General features: G+C 39.5%; 1 protein-coding gene across 1 annotated transcript in view; it reads right to left on the reverse strand.

Moving 5' to 3' along the window:
* Positions 1 to 104: 104 nt before the first annotated feature.
* The window catches only part of LOC130931838 (oocyte zinc finger protein XlCOF6-like), a 43,879-nt gene continuing 22,502 nt past the window's right edge, over positions 105 to 21,481 (reverse strand). Inside the window, exon 5 of the mRNA XM_057861002.1 lies at positions 105 to 8,709. The gene's annotated coding sequence lies outside the window, so the exon portion shown is untranslated. The remainder of the gene's footprint in view (positions 8,710 to 21,481) is intronic.

The raw sequence follows: 21,481 nt of genomic DNA on the forward strand, positions 1-21,481 counted from the left end.
GTCAATACCAAAAGTTCATCTTAATACTTTTTTATTACCCTTTGTTGGCAATAACGGAGGCCAAACGTTTTCTGTAACCCTTCACTCTTCGCACTCTTCGTAAAAAAAAAAAAATCAACTGTGGGAGCAATTATTAGAAAATGGAAGATATACAAGACCACTGATAATCTCCCTCGAGCTGGGGCTCCATGCAAGATCTCACCCCGTGGCGTCAAAATGATAACAAGGGGGACCTAGTGAATGATTGACAAATGATCTGGGACCACAGTAACAAAGGTTACTATCAGTAACACAATGCGCCGCCAGGGACTCAAATCCTGCACTGCCAGACGTGTCCCCTTGCTGAAGAAATTACATGACCAGGCCCTTCTGCGGTTCACTAGAGAGCATTTGGATTATCCAGAAGAGGACTGGGAGAATGTGTTATGGTCAGATGAAACCAAAATAGAACTTTTTGGTAGAAACACAGGTTCTGGTGTTGGGAGGAGAAAGAATAATGAATTGCATCTGAAGAACACCATACCCACTGTGAAGCATGGGGGTGGAAACATCATGCTTTGGGGCTGTTTTTCTGCAAAGGGACCAGAACGACTGATCTGTGTAAGTGCGGCCCGAGGGCCAAATACGGCCCGGGGTCAAATTACATCCGGCTCCCAGCCTCTGTCATAAGATCAATAACGTATGGCCCGCACACAGACTTAATAAATTGGTCAGCAGTACTGCTACCAGCATATGAAGTAGCTTACACATTAAATGCTGATCCTCATTTACCCACTAAAAGGCAGCAGCCAAGAACATTACCCTGTGTGACCCTTCCAATTTTCTAAAATGGCAACAATCAACAACAACAACAAAAAAAGTTGACTGCGACGGCCGACGCTTCAAGGATAGGTGGAAATTGGACTACCGTATTTTTCGGACTATAAGTCGCAGTTTTTTTTGTAGTTTGGCTGGGGGTGCGACTTATACACAGGAGCGACTTATGTGTGAAATTATTAACACATTATCATATCATTTCACATGTTATTTTGGTGTTTTGGAGTGACACTGATGGTTTGGTAAACTTGTTAGCATGTTCTTTATGCTATATTTATCTTAATAGGTAATAGCTATGGCCACGTTCGCGTTCTGCCTTTGGCAATGTGTCGTCAATTGTATTATTGACTTTTTTATATTGAAATGCATGCTTTTTCTTTGTGGCGCTTTCACGCCCACGTGGGAGCGCACTCGCACTTGTTTACGTGAAGAGAGCGCTCACATGCCAGAAGACCGACAGCTACGTAGCTCTGACTGAGTGGGCGAGTTAGCGAGAGAGAAACACTGCTGCGAACCTACGTTAATTGTTTATGCTTGTAAAATATCTCTACAGAGGCAACTCCTGTGTGTATCATCTTTGTTGTTTTTGTGTGTTTTCCACCCGCGAACGGACACTTAAGAGCTAGTTGTGTGGTTGTTTGAACGATGCGCTAAAGCTAGCGAATGCATGCTAACCGTTTGTGTCATGTCATTGCTGTAAAAGCACCTAATTATCATTTATTTACGCTGATGCGAACCTGTTTGGTACCGAGGACGAAATTGATTCAGCAAATTATACTCACACCCAGCATCGTCATTTGGAAGTTTAGCCCGCTGAATAGCCAGGACCGAGCCGTAGCGTCCTGGTGAAGACAGTATACTCGCATTTCGTTGTTCATGCACTATACACTGTACACTTATTCAGAATGTTGTTCTCTATTGTATTTTTATATTAAATTGCCTTTCAAGATGACATATCTGTTCTATGTGTTGGATTTTATCAAGTAAATTTCCCCCCAAAATGCGACTTGTACTCCGGTGCGACTTGTCTATGCTTTTTTCTCTTCGTTGGGCGTTTTATGGCTGGTGCAACTTATACTCCGGTGCGACTTGTAGTCCGAAAAATACGGTATTTCTTCACTAAAATACGCAACAACTGTGTCTGCCTCATTTGCAGTGTTGTCACGGATTACTTTAAAAATGTAATTACTGATTACACCTAAAAAAAGTAATCTAGTTACTTTACTGATTACTTTATTATCAAAGTAACTAAATTACTTTAAAAGTAACTTATCAGTTACTTTTTACCATTTTTTTTTTCCTTTTGCTGCCTCAACATAAAAACTGAAAAATGTCATTTCGTGTAATTGAGTTTTTCACATAAGGCTTAATCTTAGTTAGCGGGGGTTTAATTAGTCGACCACCATTGACTCGCCCTAGCTTACCTATTCCGGAGCCCTAAAACTAACAAATAACTGACAAACTGCACAAAATTTGTTTAAATCAACTCCAACGACTAATTAAACCCCCGCTAACTCCAAGATTAAGCATAATGTAAAAAAATCTGAACTTCTCCTTTGAAATAAAGACCTAGCCGTTAAAATGTTGTCTGTAAAAGTTGTAACGCAATAAAACAAACAATAAAAATTAATGAAATGAACAAAAATCCTACAACGTTAAGTTTTCATAATGGGTCAAAATCATTTTTCGAACAGATCATGAGACTAGCACCTCGGAGACTATCCTTTGCTTTGCTAAGCCAAAACTACACCATAGGCGGCAAGATGGAGAATTTCTTTAAACCTAAGCTTTCAAACGCTGCCAACAACAACTTGAACAGTTGATTGAACTCGAACAGTGTCAAGATGTGTATATACAGTACATATATATATACAGTTTTGGCCAAAATTTGAGACACCTCAAAGGTGGATACTTTGAAGAATGTAGAACACAAAACCTGTTTTCAGGTATTTCACTTTTTTTGCCATTCCACATGTTCGTTCATAGTTTTGAGTGAGAATATACAATAGTAGTGAAAATATGTAAAACGCAAAAGTCATGAAATGTGTCCAAACTTTTGACTTTTGTTTCAGTCTTCAACATGCTTTTCCCCCAGTCCCACAAATGTAAAACTTCGCCTATGATTGCAAACTCTAACTATAAAAATGTACATAATTACACATATTAAGGCTGGTTACAAACTGTAGAAGTGCTGGCTGTCTCGTCACCTGTCGGCTTTGATTCGAGTTTTTTCGCGTTGTGCTGTAATTCCAAGGTCTTCCTTGTTGAATTGGATGTCGAGTTTTTAGCGGTCGACAGACAGTCTTTCTGAGCCTGCGCAGAGTTTGCAACGCACGGAGATATTTTTGTCATCTTTACTGGACGGATATGTGAAGTAATGGCTGTGTCTCCAGGGAGCAAATGCAGCCGTTTGTTGTATCTCTCCGGCTCCTTTACTGTTAGCATCCTGATAGGTAGCCACTAGACAGGCTATGTTGTTGACCGCCGTGGCAGACGGCGCGCGCACAGGCAGCATGGTAAAACACGTGACCTGTCTCCCCCCCGATGAGAAAACGTGAGATGTGATGTCACTCCCAAACTCAAGCGCAGTATTTTCTTTTCAAATGCTCTTTGTACATGACTACGATATTCTTCATTCTACATACAGTATGAAGCAACAATTAAATAGTAACGCACAGGCACCGAGGAAACTAACTTTGATCAGATTACTGGCTTGGAAAAATGAACGCGTTAGATTGCTCGTTACTGAGAGAAAGTAATCAGATTACAGTAACGCGTTACTTAGTAATGCGTTACAACACTGCTCATTTGCGAAGAAACAGTCGCTGTTTTTAAAGAGTTTAATGTGAGGCGATAATACCAAACAAGACACGCTGACATGTATGACACGATTACAGGGAAGATACTAAAGATGCACCGATACTAGTATCGGCAGGGGGCGCCGATCCGGCCCGAAATGGTGGTATCGGTATCGGCGAGTACCAACAAAGACGGCGCCGATACCATTTACCGGTCCATTATTATAACAATTGACCACAGCCTTTTTCTCCTCCTGGCGCTCACTACACTCTGTCTCTGTGTTGTGTGATGACACGTGAACACCAAGCAGCTATCGCTATTGGCCTGCTCCAGACCAATGAGAGCGGGCCAATAGCCACTCCTAACCAATCAAAAGGGGGCTTTTTTTTTTTATATGGACGAAAAACAAACCAGGAAATATGGCGGCGGGCGGTCGGGAAATATTTCCAAATAGAAATCCTGTCGATTAAAATCAATGGCTGCATGCAAGATTTGCGGCCTGAAAGTTTGGAGATGTGGAGTTAAATCGGCCAGTTTCAGTACCTCGAACTTGATAAAACATTTGAAGACGAAACGTGAACGAACACAACAAGTTTGAGCCTGCAAGAGCAGGACTGCTATCCAGAGGAAGAAGGCCGCTGGACCGGAGCTACAATCTCTGGTCAGTTCACTTCGTCTACTTTACTTTTATTGTCTTTTACTGAAAGAAATGCCGCAGTAATTTGGGAAGTGTTTCCAAAGTATTGTTGCCACCTTTCAGAAATAGAAATAAGGGACTCCCACCTCCCGAAAAAAAGGAGAGACGGGATGCTGTGGTCAATTATTATTACTTATAATTGTTAGCGTCTGCAAATGCGGAAACAAGGTTGAACCTCGAAGCAGACAACAAGCGGGGGATACATAAAAGGGTTTAATGATTGCAAACAAAAAATAACACGCGATCGCGGGATAGTAGAAATAACAAAAGGAGTCCGTGACAGCAGGTCGACGGACAAACTAAGACGATAGGCAGCGGTTACAAACGAGAGCAGCACACTAACAGAAAAACCCAATGCAGGGGCATAACAATCAAATGTAGCGAGATTATTGTGCCAGATGTCAAATAGCGATCAGCAAGGCAAATATCTCAGCAGCCTTCTCTGAGATCACCCGTGCTTAAATGCTGCGTTGATGAGCCTGCATTGGATTCAAGTGCCACGCCCCCACGCCCAGCAACAAAACACAATCTAACCAGCAGCAGAATGTGACAATAATTTCATGAAAGTTGCACTGCTTGGACTTTGAGAGGTTTAAAAAAGTTTATTCAGTTCATTCAGAGTTTATTATTATGAATTTATTTTTACTTTCTTACTGTTGGGCTAGTATTATACATGTTTTATTAATTTCACAAATTTAGCACTATTTTGGCCATTGAGAGCCAAAGGTTTATTCAACTATTGTCTACTAGGGTTTAGTGTACTTTTTCCTATTTTGCAAAGGTAAGCAACAGCCTGACAAAGCCTTGATAGCAATCATTTCACATCCAATTATGTAGCTCTTTGGAAAAAAAAAAAATATATATATATATATATATTAGGGCTGTCAAACGATTAAAATTTTTAATCGAGTTAATTACAGCTTAAAAATTAATTAATCGTAATTAATCGCAATTAATCACAATTCAAACCATCTATAAAATATGCCATATTTTTCTGTAAATTATTGTTGGAATATTTACATTCAACATACGGTACATAAGGCCTGTATTTGTTTATTATAACAATAAATCAACAAGATGGCATTAACATTATTAACATTCTGTTAAAGTGATCCATGGATAGAAAGACTTGTAGTTCTTAAAAGATTAATATTAGTACAAGTTATAGAAATGTTATATTAAAACGCCTCTTAAAGTTTTCGTTTTAATAAAATTTGTAAAATTTTCAATCAAAAAATAAACTAGTAGCCCTATTCTGTCCTCAATGTGTGTGAGTACACAAATTGACAGATAGCGAACATAAGTTCCAAAAAGAAATCAGACGGTGTGGCAAAGTTGCATGGGCTTTACTGAAGTGAATCTCTTTTTGACAGGAGCACGTTTCTTGTATTTTTGTAAAACTGAAAATAACAAGGCAATGTGTCAATAACTTGCATAAATCACAAAATAACATAAAACGTACACACACGTGTCCATTTGAGCAGTAGCACTAGCCAATTAGCTCACAAGCATCTAACAATGTAACTGCATTTCACCATATATGTGAACAAATTCAAATACACATCATCAATAACTATCTAATGCTCATGAATATAAACAAAGGAGGAATATAACTCACAAGCGATGCATGTATTAGACACAAACAGTGTGATGGGGCTATGAGTACTGCCACTGAATACTGGATGCAGACGTTAGCTGGTCTGAATAGCACTGTCTATTAGTGTGAGTTCGCGTCGACATATAATTACGTCAGAAAAGCGCGCCGAAACCCAAATAATCAGCTGCACTGAATTGCCAGCAGAGGGCGACATTACGCCACATAATATATGCAAGTCACACCCAAGCGCCAGCAGAGGGCGGAAAAACTCCATAAAACACAATTAACAAGTTGGCCTTTCACTGTACTGACATTTAAATCTGTCTGAGCGGGCCTAGTGCGTTAATTGCGTCAAATATTTTAACGTGATTAATTTAAAAAATTAATTAACGCCCGTTAACGCGATAATTTTGACAGCCCTAATATATATATATATATATAAACGGGGTGGTATCGGTATGGTATCGGCCGATACTGCACAGTCAGGTATCGGTATCGGGGCCAAAAAATGGTATCGGTGCAACACTAGAAGATACGCAGCGAGAAATTGAAGAAACTTGAAGCTAGCTTCATTTCACAGCAGCAGTATTTCGCAAGATCCCGAGAATCGAAAGAACGCCACAAAGGCTAGTTGCGAGATTGTTGAAATTATTAATTTATAACAATAATAAAGCAAATGTGACACACAGAATGGCTTGCTAAAATTTGCTTAAATATATTGATCTACGTAAAGTATGTCAGTCAAGGTCTGCCTCCCACATTTTTACCACACCAAATCTGGCCCCCTTTGCAAAATGTTTGGACCCCCCTGGTGTAAAGGAAAGAATGAATGGGGCCATGAATCGAGAGATTTTGAGTGAAAATCTCCTTCCATCAGCAAGGGCATTGAAGATGAGACGTGGCTGGGTCTTTCAGCATGACAATGATCCCAAACACACAGCCAGGGCAACAAAGGAGTGGCTTCGTAAGAAATATTTCAAGGTCCTGGAGTGGTCTAGGTAGTCTCCAGATCTCAACCCCATAGAAAATCTGTGGAGGGAGTTGAAAGTCCGTGCTGCCCAACGACAGCCCCAAAACATCCCTCCTCTAGAGGAGATCTGCATGGAGGAATGGGCCAAAATACCAGCAACAGTGTGTGGAAAAGCTTGTGAAGAGTTACAGAAAACGTTTGGCCTCCGTTATTGCCAACAAAGGGTACATAACAAAGTATTGAGATGAACTTTTGGCATTGACCAAATGCTTATTTTCCGCTATGATTTCCAAATAAATTCTTTAAAAATCAAACAATGAGATTTGTTTTTTTCCCCCCCGACATTCTGTCTCTCATGGTTGAGTTTTACCTATGTTGACAATTACAGGCCTCTAATATTTTCAAGTGGGAGACCTTGCATAATTAGTGGTTGACTAAATACTTATTTGGCCCACTGTAACCCCTTTTGTACCGTTTATTGTGCGTTTTCAATAGTGGTCGAATACTTAGGTCGAGTTTACGTGATTGTTTCAGATGATGTGAGGATGCTATGTGAGGCAGCAATAACAAAAGATTAGCATGTATCAGCAGCTACTTGTAAATCTTTTACCACAAAGTGTGCAGAGAAAAGCCTTTTCACCCGGTGTGCGTACGCGTGTGTTTTGTTAACGCTTGCTTCGAACAAAATCTTTTACAGCAACGAGAACAGGCAAAAGGCTTCTCTCCAGTGTGTGTATGTGTGTGTCTTGTTAACCCTTGCTTAACACAAAATCTTTTAAAGCAACGAGAACAGGCAAAAGGCTTCTCTCCAGTGTGTGTACGTGTATGTCTTGTTAAATCATGCTTCTTACAAAATCTTTTATCGCAGCGAGAGCAGGCAAAAGGCTTCTCTCCAGTGTGTGTTCTTGTGTGGTTGATAAAATCGTGTTTCGTGATGAATCTTTTACCACAATTTGTGCAGACAAAAGGCTTTTCTCCAGTGTGTGTGAGTGTGTGTGTGTTTAAATGTCTCTTCTCAGTATATCGTTTACCACAAGATGTGCATTGAAAAGGCTTCTTCTCTCCAGTGTGTTTCATTGTGTGTCTCTTTAAAGATTCCTTCAAAGTGAATGCTCTACCACAAAATGTGCATTGAAAAGGCTTCTCTCCAGTATGTGTTCTTGTGTGACTGATTAAATGTTTTTTCCTGATGAATCTTTTATCGCAAATTGAGCAGGCGAAAGGCTTCTCTCCAGTGTGTATTGCAGTGTGATCGTTTAAACCTGTTTTCCGGATGAATCTTTTATCGCAAAATGAGCAAGTGAAAGGCTTCTCCCCGGTGTGTGTATGCATGTGTCTTTTTAAGAGATGTTTCTGAGAAAATGTTTTATCACAAAGTGAGCAGGTAAAAGGTTTCCCAACCACTTTTGTGCTTCTTTTCAGTGAGGACTTGTTTAAGCATTTTGAAGCATCTTGGTCAAAGTCCTTATCCTCCTCATCATTGTTAAAATCAGAAGAGTGTAAAGTTACATCGTCACTGTCCGAGAGCGGCGCTAACAAACCGTCAGGTTGCGATCGTCCCTCTCCTTTTGTTGTCGGGTGTTGAAATGAGCTGTCGCGCGAAGAATTCGCTGCTCCACTCTTTTCGCATGGACCTTCATCTTCTTCACACTTCACACTGACAGTCATTGAAAACTTGGGGATTTCCTCTTCCTGTTCTTCTTCTTTAATACTTGGGGTCTCTGGCTCCTGCTCCTGTTTGATGCACGGCATCTCCGACACCTCCTGTTTAACGTGGAGGGGATCGTGCTTCTGAGGGTGAAGCTCTTTCATAGTGACGTCTACGGGACACTGAAAAAGGAAAAAATTCATGTGATTTGCTAAAGTCGAGCTTTGCTCAGTCTCCCGCTATTCATGTTGCAGGGTTTTTCTTACATATAAGATATTGTGGTGGCACGCCACACTAAAATAAAAGCCGCAACGCCTTGCAAATGAGTCTTTGAAGCTTCGTCACGCTGTAATTACGTCACCCACGTGCTGCTGGTTGGTCTCATTTGAATGTGCGGAAGTTGATGTCCACACCAGTTTTTATTTGAAGTCAATCGACCATGAAAAACGGGAAATAATGTCATTTGAGTTTTATAGTTTTATTGCACTCATAAATATGCATTAAAACGGTGCATGGACCATGTATCTATCTCCATATTTCCATCATTTCTTGTCCTTTTTCAAAACCGAAAGCAGCACAAAAAAACTACAGATCCCAAGACCGTTGTGATTCCAAGAAGGACGAACCGAATGTGGACATTTTTAGTAAATTTCCGAGCGAGGCGCCAACTAAGGAAAAGGAGGCAGGCGAAGCAAGCAACGGCCGGTGTTGTGCACCGGTTCGATTGAGCGAGCGACTTTGAAACATGCAGAATGAATCTAAAACTAAATTTAGAATAAGCTAATGCATTATTTCATCAACTCAAGAAGATGAGCCGTATTTGTCGTTGTTTTCCTGGGACGAGTCGGCGTCTCGGCGAGTAGAAGTGACAGCAGCGCGCCAAAGAGTAGGCTGTGTGACGCAGCTCCGTGACCTGTTCATGCAGAAGCTTTATTGAGTGAGTAAAAAAAACAAAACTTTATTGGGTCGTATGCCAGAAAAATTTAAATTGAATTGAACTACTTGTCAATATTTTTGAAAATAATTTCTTTCAATGTTATATATATTTTTTCTTCACTATAATCTTTTCAATTTTTATAAAGATGAGTGTTCGAGAAGCTTGATTGCATGTACGTATATACTTTAGATAAGGTGATGGGTATAATACCTAACTTCACAAAGAGATATCCTCCAAACCCTTTTTGTATTAGATGATTTTTTTTTTTTTCTTACTATTTTGCACTGTATATAACCTGTTTTGCCCATAGTACGTGTAAAGGCCAAAAACGCCTATGACCATACTTGCTGTTTGTATTGAATTGTCAAACATAAAACTATTCAATCTTATTTTTTTCTATTGAATGTTTATTCTAACAAGTTGAATAAATATTATCAAGCTTCAAAACGGTTGGTCGAGCATGTTTGGTTGTCAATGGGACATCAACATTACAAATTTTGAAAAAATATTTTGGGATTTTTTTGTCTTTTTGGGTCCAAAATGTGGATTATAATTGGTCAGTGAAGAAAACAACAGTTTGGACATGAAGTTCAAGGTGTCCTTAAAAAAGGGACCCAACTTGGCCATTGTGAAGATTTTTTTCTTTGAAATGTAAAGGCAACATCAAATGCATGCAAATTCGGCCAAAATAGGCTTAGGTGTTAAAGGGTTAAATAAATTATTATTGTTTAAACATTTTTAAGGCCTAATCAAACTAGCAGCAGCCTAGTGTGAAGGGTTCAGCGGCAACCTATTCATTTTGTATTGCAATGTCCGTAATTATGCGAGGCCCCCTTAAAAGACGAGCTGTGACGTAGAATGAAGCGAGAAGGAGAATGGGCGAGCTAGCAAGAGATCGCGGTCGTATGTCGCGGCAGCCCGCTGTTATTTTGTAATTGTTTTTCTTTATTATTGTTACCACAATAAAGTGGGTGAGCCAATACAGACTTCTCTCCTTCTTCCTCATATCTGGGGCATTACAGTAGTTTGGATCGGACATTTTGGCGAAAGTGAGCGTTGGACGGCCGTCTTGGACGGAAGGCCAAGTTTGAATGAATTTGCGCCGAGAGCCTTGCTCGATTTCCAGAGCGCCACCGCCCTCACTTTGACAACGAGGGGCAGGCGTACTTAATCTGTGCTATCCGGTAGAGGTGTGCATCGACACTGCCCTCACGATTCGATTCAATTACGATTCGGAAGGCCACGATTCGATTCGATTCGATTCAGAGGGTCACGATTCGATTCGGTTCGATTCGGCAATGCATTGTGATGCATTAAAGCCTGGGATGCATTAAAATTCTAAAGCAAAGCATATTTTTCGTGAATCATGAGCCAACACAAGCGGACAGACATTAAACAACTTTTTATTGGTTCTTGTGTCACTCCTGGTTGAAGTCAAATGAAAATAGTATACTTTCATATATATCTTTAAAAAAAAAAATCAGATCACAGCATTTAATTAGTGCTTTGAATGAGACCAGGGCTTTCTCTTTTTTTTTTTTTTTTTTACACACAGTAGCAGCCTGTAAGATGTGCTCTAATACTTTTGCATGCTAAGGTTAATAATGTGTGTTTAAAACTAATAGTTATAGCTACAGTCTTATTTAAAAGTCTTAAGGCCTTACAAAAGAAAGAATGTGTCACGGAAGGTCACATTCAACTGAAGGACAGATGCCCAGCTTGACCCAGAGAGGTAGATTTCCTGTTTTAGGTTTCTATTGCTGACCATAAAGTTTCAACACAATGAGACAAGACAAATAACTGCCCGCATTCTTTTCTCAAGATAACAGCTATTTCTCAAGATGTGAAACTCACACATGTATGTTGAAACTTTCTCACTTGTCAATAAAAGCTGAGCTCCTCAGGATGAAAATCAGAGAAGCTTGCTGGGAGCCACGAGCTCCCATCAACCTTTTTCTCCTGACAGCGTAAAACCTTATCCCTGTCTCCATTCTGATCCTCTCTCCGTCCTCCCTCAGGTCTTTTATTATTTTCTTAGTACAGTAGTAAGATTAGACCCAACATTTCTTTGGTGCCGAAACCCGGGACCTAAAAATCCGCGTTCTTCCGGACCGCCGCGGGGCCAACGGACGCCGCCGGGATATTTACGACCTTTTTCTCATGACCGGACGGCTGCGCCTTTGTTCCTGCGACGACCCGGATTGCCGGTGACAGGTCCCAGACGAACCAGGGCAGGACGGAGTGAGGTAGGATAAAGTCTAATTAAGTTGTTGACGCTTTCGGGTTTAAATACGGGGCGGATTGAATTGTGAAGTCGAAGTACTGACTCATAATTGTTCGAAGTACGGAACATCCGTTAAGTAAACCGTTGAAATTTAAACCATCCTAGTTCGAAGTACTGAACTATTGTGTGACGAATTGCGTGCGTTTAAAGGGTCTAAAAACGTTATGTAAACAGTAATCCTCGAAGTACTGAGGACTAACACACAGGCGATATTTTGCGAAGTAAAGACAAAATATTGCGGAAAGCGGGCTGAAGTACCGAGCCATAAAAAGTTAATAAAACGTCCGAACCCGGAGTCAGGGACAAGGTAAAGCAAACGTAATAGCGTGATAAAAAGCAAAAGTGAAAAGTCCGTGCACGGCAATAAAATACAGGCGACCAAAACTTAACACAAAACAACTAAGAGATTAAATAGGCAACGTAAATAAAACATAAACGCGTTACGTGTGAAAACTGATAAAAACCAAAAGTAAAAATGGGAAAAGAACAAAGCAAACAAATAAAAGAACACCATGATGTAGTGTTCATGCAGGAACAATTTCCAGGAAGTTGTTGTTATTTAGAAACATGGGTCAGACAACACCATTTTGATCCGACACTCAAAAAAGGGGAGAATGTAAAAAAATTGAAGGAGAAACTGCAAGTGAAAAAAGAGAAAGCGAAGGGGAAGAGCAAAGAAGGCATAGAGGACCAGCTAAAAGTCCTTTCAGTGTGGGAAAAACAAAGCAAGAAAAGGCTACAGCAAGTTGAAGAGAAGAGAAAGAAAAAAGAAGTGCGAAAGAATGAAGAAAAGTCAACTCTGGCTACAATTAAAATACAGCCAGATGAGGAAACAACACGTCCTGCCCCACGCACAGAGCAGGGAGTGTATGCGGAGCAAAGAGGAAGTGCACTAGTCATGTCCATAGTGATAATTGGTGAATTGTGATGTTGAAGGTTTGAGTAAGTTGTATTGAGGACAGAGGTAACCGTAAGTCTAAGTAAAGATGGGTGGCGAATGTGTTTGGTTGTTTGGTGGATGTCCAGAGTGACAAGAAGGAGCTGAGAAAGTAGGGTTGAGAAAGTTTTGGGCGTGTGAGACGAACGTCGATAAGTGAGGGAATTGTTTGTAAATAGCTGACCGTTCGTTGCGTAATTAGTTGACCGTTTATTGCGCAAAATCGGGAAAAAAGAGAAGTTTTTCAACATGAGGAGTGCGGCCCTTCGGTGGCCCCTATTTGCAACATGGGGTCCTCGACGGCATCCGCTGGGTTTTTGCCCAAATTAATTATAAGGGAAGGTTGTAATTGCAGCTGGGAATATTCCAGCCTTTCCCTTGTACTATTTAGGATATGAATTTTTAAAATGGAATCTCAATAGAGATAAAAATAGACTATTGAGCTAAATTCAAAATAAGAACGCTCTTAAAAGAAAATAAGAGAATGGCTAAAAGAGAAAGAAAATAGTTAATGTTTTGAAAAAGGAAAAGCTCAACTGTTGATAAATAGCTATTTGAAAACAAACTTAACAGATTTATTTTAAGCAAAGAGCTAGTATATTTGATAAAAAGAAAATTAGATTGTTAGAAAGGTTTTTCATTCAAGAATAGATATTGTTCATAATATTATTTGAAAGTAAATTCTTCTGAATTCAGGTGAGAAATGACCAACTTTTAGATGTATCGAGCTAATAAGAACAAATAATAATATTTACTCCAAGTAAGTAGAGTAATTTGAAATAGATTGACTAAATTAGATTTTGAAGAACGTGGCAAAATACAGTAAGAACTGTCAAAAAAACTTCCCATTAATTCTTGGGAATGATAATAGATATCAATGCTAGTCTTATAGATAAAGAGCGGTCCAAATGTTGGTTAGCAAACTCCTGTTGAGGGAGGAGCAGCGGTTTGGTATATGTCACAAAATGAATAAATATCAACAGCTGATGAAAAATCAGTTTTAGCAGATGTTAGAGCAATTCTAAACTGCTGCTTTTTAAGAATGGTAGAAATAGTTTAAACTAGGGAAATAAGTTGTTACAGGGAGTGTATAAATAATGATAACAAATCAAAAGTTGGGATTAAAAAACCGTTCTAAAAATTCACACGGAAAGCAGATAATTCTACCAACCTGGAGTGACATACAAATGGATGTTTCTTAGTGCATGAAAAAACATTCTTTGTTCTCCTCTGGACTGCTGAATTATCCTCTATTATAAATTATATGGATGTCAGTTGAAAATGATTGGAATTAAAAATTGAATTGAATGCTATAAGAGGTAGTGTTTTAGGTGTTAAAGAATAGCAGAGAAGTCATAGTGGAATAAAAAAGATTGCTTAAAAGAGTATTGCTGTCCCACAATACCCTCCCATTCAAATGAAAAACTTTGCCTGGGTAAAAAAGTCTGATTTTGACTTATGTGGACAACACACTGTGATATGGAAAATTCAAATTTGAAATAGAAATTTAAATTGATTACAAAATTTACCCAAAAGATACCCTAGGCCTATTGAGATACTGTATTTGACTAAAAACAATTAATTGAATAGATTATAATTGCGTCGTGGAATCGTAAATTTTGGATTACATGTTGATGAATCTTCAACAGTGACCCAAAGAAGGTGAAAAGACATTTTTGTCAGCTCTAAAGAAATTCCAAAACAAAGACAAATTCATTCCATTTTTGTAATCTTGAGTGGAACATTGCGCGATATATTAATGCCACTGCAAAATTCAATTTACTGATTAAAATGGGAACTGACAAAAAATTGATCATAAGTAAATATTGGCATTTGCCAAGTGGAAATTATTATACTGGGAGAATTGTAACTCTAACTTTGGGTTGATTGCGGAACGTAAACTGTTTTTGATACGGTAATAGTAACGGTAACAGTAATAGCATGGGGTTTCAGAAATGGGTTATTTGTTATTCTTGAATTTACGATACATGATTACCATTCTCCCAAGATAAGCTTAATCTTTGATTTTAGACTTTGAATATATCACGTTTATCCTCAGTATCTTTATTTCACATTTTTATTGACATAACATTTGTTTTGAGGATATGTTTTAATGTAGAGTTTATAAAAGCTAATTTAATTTGGTTTCCTGTTTTGAATAATGAGTCAATTGTTTAGACCGTGCTGACAAATTAAGTTAACTGAGAATTCTGCAGTAGTGCGAAAACAAACAATCTTGAATGCAGCAAAACCAAAAAACAAATGATGTTATTTTTAGGATTGTGCAATCACTGCCGAGCCTGGCTGTTAGATTTTGACCTCAAGCCAATGTCAATGAATGATCAATTGAATTGGACACTTGAAGCCGAAGTACCTTTCAGGAAACTGTAAACAGACTTGGCAGGCTCCTCAGTCTTAGCACATCCAAACTACCAAATGCGTTAGTTATTTGTAAATGTGAAGCCAAAAATAATGGGCTTGGTGACGTGTCAATCGGGAGCAGGCTGGCGGATGAAGCAGCCAAGATAGCGGTTGTAAATCAACGCAATACAGCTAAAATGCACTTATTGGCTGAAACTGAACCGCAACAACTAATAGATAAAAAACCTTAAAGGCTATCAAAACATTGCATCGCAAACAGAAAAGCAAAAATGGGCGATGAAAGGTTTCTACCAAAATTATTGATCATATGGGCAGCTGAATTGAGCCACATGATTGTCAAGTGTCTACAGGGGGGAGGATTGAGTTGTTTAATAATTGGTTAATAGACACTATGACAATTGTGGCCCAATGTCTTCAATTCATGCTTGGAAAAATGTCTTCAATTCATGCTTGGAAAACAAAAAATTTGTTTTCAGTGTTTACTTTGCATAAACAATGTTAAGAGAGACTGAAAAGAGGGAGGTTTAACAATGGACCCCACTTCAGAGTTGAGGGCCTAATGGAAGTGGGCAGACTGTTAAAAATTGAAATGGAAAAAAAAAGGAGAAAACCCATTGTATGTACAGACCCCAGTCGGCTGGACTAGTGGAAAAAAGACAAATTAATAACAGATTGATGCAGAAGGAAAAAACTTGCCACTTTTTGGACTTCCAGATTGAAACCCAGGATCTGTTAAGGGTTCTGGCAGCATTCCAGCTCATATAAAGAAACAGTTTGATCCAAGACAAGGTCGCGACAACAATGATCTGCCAGAATGTTCTGATCCACAGACTCTCAAGGTGCGGGTCGGATACTTGGTCTTCCTGAAAGTGTTGCAGCGTGCCTGGTGGGACAGTAAACGCTGAGTGAACGCTGGGACGGTCCTTACGAGATGGTGGGCTTCAGCCCGACTGCAGTGAAAGTCTCCGGAGGCACTGGGTGAATTTGTCAGTCCCAGTGCAAGCTCTTCCGGTTGCCAGAAGGACCTAGCGACACCAGTCCACCAGACCCTGATTCCTAAAGTCCCGACCTCACCTAAAGTCATTAAGAGCGGTGGAGGGTTTCCGGCCTGCTGGCAGCCCGTCCGCTCTTACGAATGACCTCCCGTCATTGGATGGAGGAGTCTACTTCGCATTGTCAAACGCCTGCTCTCTACTGTGGACCAAAAGGTCAACACCATGTTTGTCGCCTACTCAGCCAAATACGACCTTGTGTCACAGGTCCCCCTAGAAGAACCAGATACGGACTTGGACAGTGACGATACGGACACTATCGTCTAAAATAGATTCCCCACACCGGCCATCCCGACTCTGCAACCCTATGGACTCTCGATAAATAACACCGACGCGGCGATCATAAATCGCTGAAATATGGCGTTCAAAAGAGTTCCAGATTGTACCTACATTTACCAAATGTTGTGTTGAATTGTGTGTTTTTCATGGAGCCATGGCATGAAGCTGCTCTCGTCCCTAGCGTAAATGGGGAGGGAATAGGGGAATTTTGTCCTTAATTTTAAGGTTTTTTTTCGCCCCTATTGTGGCATTTTATAACTCCTGCTAATGGATAATTGACGAGTCAGACACCAACCCCACTCTCGGGAATGTCTAACTTTGATGAAAGCTGAAAAGTTTTAAACCCACAACAGGAGGGAAATGTAAGATGTGCTCTAATACTTTTGCATGCTAAGGTTAATAATGTGTGTTTAAAACTAATAGTTATAGCTACAGTCTTATTTAAAAGTCTTAAGGCCTTACAAAAGAAAGAATGTGTCACGGAAGGTCACATTCAACTGAAGGACAGATGCCCAGCTTGACCCAGAGAGGTAGATTTCCTGTTTTAGGTTTCTATTGCTGACCATAAAGTTTCAACACAATGAGACAAGACAAATAACTGCCCGCATTCTTTTCTCAAGATAACAGCTATTTCTCAAGATGTGAAACTCACACATGTATGTTGAAACTTTCTCACTTGTCAATAAAAGCTGAGCTCCTCAGGATGAAAATCAGAGAAGCTTGCTGGGAGCCACGAGCTCCCATCAACCTTTTTCTCCTGACAGCGTAAAACCTTATCCCTGTCTCCATTCTGATCCTCTCTCCGTCCTCCCTCAGGTCTTTTATTATTTTCTTAGTACAGTAGTAAGATTAGACCCAACACAGCCTTTCACACAGTGCAACATCTGAACTCCTGTGCAAAATCAGTAATAACAGTCACTATATTTTAGTCACAACTACCCATAAATAAAAATATTCAAGTAAATATTAAAGAAAACGACAAAGAAAATATTGTAGTGCAGCAGCATCTTTATCGCAATATCAATCCAGGGATCAGTTCCGTTGCAAACAAAACATCAACTAAATTCCAATGTAGAACAAAAGTAAAATGTAGGCCTAGCCTATCTTATATCTATAATATTTCTCACTCCCTCTTTCTCCATTTCAGCCATTGTTATGTTATGTCCTATCTCTCTGCTCTCTCGATTACAACTGCGCTTGTCTGTGACGTTACTCCGGTAAGGAAGCGGATTTGGGTTCCTCGTCCCCCCTGCATAGAGGTTACATCTTGTGCCCGAACCCGAGCCGCCGCGCCGGACTAATAAATTATTTAAAAAATAAAAATAAAAAAATGCGCAGAGGGCTGTGGCGCAGCCCTCTTTTTCTTCTCCTCCTACCGTTATTTCGTTGTGTGAATGCTTTTATAATTCTCATAAAAATATGTAGACTATTTAAATATTGAGTAAACTTGCGTTTTTTTCCTGCCAACTGAGAATTCGTTACGAAAGACACTTTTATTTATGCACACAAAGGCAAATGTGATCCTTTTGAATCTTCTGTCTGTAAAACCGTGTTTTTTGTTTTGTTTTTTTAATTAAACTTTCCCAGCGTTATTTCGTTGTGTAAATGCTTCTGTAAATCTATTAAAAATATGTAGACTATTTAAATATTGAGTAAACTTGCGTTTTTTTTTTTCTGCCAACTGAAAATTCGTTACGAAAGACACTTTTATTTATGCACACAAAGGCAAATGTGATCCTTTTGAATCTTCTGTCTGTAAAACCGTGTTTTTTGTTTTGTTTTTTTAATTAAACTTTCCCAGCGTTATTTCGTTGTGTAAATGCTTCTATAAATCTATTAAAAATATGTAGACTATTTAAATATTGAGTAAACTTGCGTTTTTTTTTTCTGCCAACTGAGAATTCGTTACGAAAGACACTTTTATTTATGCACACAAAGGCAAATGTGATCCTTTCGAATCTTCTCCTCTGTGTGTCTGTAAAACCGTGTTTTTTAAAAAAAATATTAAACTTTCCCAGCGTTATTTTGTTGAGTAAATGCTTTAATAAATCTCTTAAAAATATGTAAACTATTTCAATATTGAGTAAACTTGCGTTTTTTGTCTGCAAACTGAGAATTTGTTAGGAAAGACACTTTTATTTATGCACACAAAGGCAAATGTGATCCTTTCGAATATTCTCCTCTGTGTGTCTGCAAAACCGTGTTTTTTTAATATTAAACTTTCCCAGCGTTATTTCGTTGTGTAAAGGCTTTTATAACTTTTATAAAAATATGTAGACTATTTAAACAGTAAGAAAACTTGAAGAAATGAAAATAAATTGCTGCTGCTGTGTTTTTTTTTTTCCGCATCACTCTGCTGGGCATGCAAATCTATAATTGATCTGGCCGGTCGGGCTTCAATACCAGCGGGCCGTGTCGGGTTGGGCTGGAATTTTTTAGGCCCGATCTAACCTCTACGGGCTTGCTTTGAATGTAAAGTAGCTCTCTCTGAGAATAACAATACAAATGGGGAAACCAAATCCATTGCATCACCGGAATTGCGCAGGGAAGATTTTTGAACGTACTTATATGTTTTAAAATGCGCTGAATCGATTCAGCGTGTTGCCCGCATCGAATCGAATCGTCCCTGCCCCGCATCGGGATGCATCGCCGCATCGATTATTGTTGACACCCTTACTATCCGGCTGTTTCGGCCGACGCAATCACGGCTGACAAAACCGTGATTAATGCGCTTTTTTCGAGTTTTGCGAGCTCTGGGAAACTCCAAAAATGACTGTCATGCCTCTCCTTGCTAGGTTAATGGTACCTCGATGTGCGTTTGTGTGTAAATGTAGTTCACGAACAAAACAAAAAAACTATTCACCTTCTCACCGGAACTGGTAAAACTCTTTACACGGCTATTAGAATTTCCCCCCTACCCCTTGAAATGGGTCGGTTGACAGAAGGACCATTATTGTTGTGGTAATGTACAGACCTGGCGGCACGGGAGGGCATTAGGGGGCCGGGCCCGCCCTGAGAGACTGCTGTGCCCGCCCTAGCTCGATTTGAATGTACTGTGTAATTTTTTTTTTTTAATCTTCCACAAAAACACACACACACACGGAGAGGACGAACCCTCTATTCATCCAATCTTGATCTGTCTGTGCGAATGAAGGCAATTTGTAGCCAATTACAGATAAGCGGGGCGGGCCGAGTAGCCGGCCATTGGGTGCTCATGTTTATCAGTGGATGTCATGTTTACGCTGAAGCACTTTAGTTGAATAAATTCACAGAGAACTGCACAAAATTTCGTTTACCTTATAGATTTTACGATGAACTACCACTTGTGACCTCAGTGACAGAAAATATTTCAGTGCACTGATGTAGTCATGTCCGGGTAATAACGCCACTGTACAGGCTAAATTTACGTTGAAGAAGTATACCCCCCCCCCTAAAAAATGTAATGGCCCCCCCTGTAATTTCTTTCTGCAGCCGGGTCTGGTAATGTAGCACTTATTAGGGCGCGTGCGGCTCTTTAGCGCTGCCCTAGTGGGCCCTGGAGCTATTTCAAAGATTTTTGAGAATAGAAAAAGATGGGGGACGGAAATTATATATACAGTGGGGAGAACAAGTATTTGATAGGGTTGGGAATCTCTGGCATGAAGCCGATTCGATATGTATCCAGATACACAGGTTACGATTCGATTAAAAAACGATACATTTTTAAGGCCGAGCGATTCGATACAGTCTAAGAATGATACGGTTCGATACAGAGTGAAAACGATACGATAATAAACATTTGTTGTGTGTGTTCCTACAGTATTATAAACATATAAAAAAACAGTTAAACAATTTAAACAACAACATTTCATACCAATGTTATGTTTTATTTTTTTATAAAAAAAATAAAGCTTACTATATGACCGTCATTTTGTTGGATGGGATTGATAATAAAATAAAACTCCAGTGACGGACAACAATAAAGTGCAGTAATTTAATTAATGTATTTCTTGGTGTTTTGAACACAATAAGTAAGTAATTTAAGTGCAAACTTTCAACGTAAACATCTTATAAACAAAAAAAATTAATTATATGCAGCAGGTCTAGAAAAAAATAATTAAACCTGCTAGTGTTATCATAAATAAATATTAAATTTTGCTTTACCACTGGTATACTGGGGGAATAAAAACATGGCATTTTAGACAGACAGGTCGATAATCATTACTTTAACCTTATGCACAGCAAAGTCATTCACTTATGCCTGTGCTTCCACATTTTTTTATTCCTCATCACTGTCTACATCTTTTTTGAAGGGCAGATTTTTCTTGAGGAAGATCAACTGATTCACATGTTCATGTTTAAGTAGACTGCGTTTCATGGAAATAATATGCCGCCCTTTCCACCATTGTAGTGGGTTATTTTTCAGGGTTTAAAACTCACGATCTCTGTGCCGCTTCACACTACACACTGGCTCTGTCCCATGCGAACAGATCTGGCTGCCTTCGTCACTTCAAAGTCCGACTTTTGTTTTCCTGGGTGCGTTGAAAATCAATCGCTGCACGTCGCTGGCGGGGTGCGCAAACTGTCCATTGTTTTAGCATGTTGCTTCGTTGCCACTACTAGTTTCGTTTTGGGCTGTGAAGAAAACGCTACAGAGCGTGCGTTACAGTGGTTTTGTTAGCTCTCGCGTTGTTATGACACGCCTGTGACGATCGGGTAATGACAGCAACAAGTAGCGGTTCCGCCGAAATGAATGGGAAGTCGAGGCAACCACGACGGCGGTCACAATCTAAGTGCGCTGTGTGGAGAATGACATGCACAGCATGTGAGGTAAAAGCTAAATTATTATCATATTAAGCAATGCATTGAACTAGGCATTAGAAGCAGATTCTTGTGCTCGCGATAGCCCAATTCTATCTCTACTATCGGTTCATTGAATATTTAGTGGCTAATTACGGTCGAATGGTAACTTTACTATCGATACAGCTGTATCTCTCACCTGTAAAACCGGATATCCAGTCGTATCGGTTTATTGTTCTCAAGCTTAGTATTTGATACACTGCCAATGGGTTTTCCCATTGGCAGTGTATCAAATACTTGTTCT

This window comes from Corythoichthys intestinalis, chromosome 1, assembly GCF_030265065.1.
Source record: "Corythoichthys intestinalis isolate RoL2023-P3 chromosome 1, ASM3026506v1, whole genome shotgun sequence".
NCBI classification, from domain to species: domain Eukaryota; kingdom Metazoa; phylum Chordata; class Actinopteri; order Syngnathiformes; family Syngnathidae; genus Corythoichthys; species Corythoichthys intestinalis.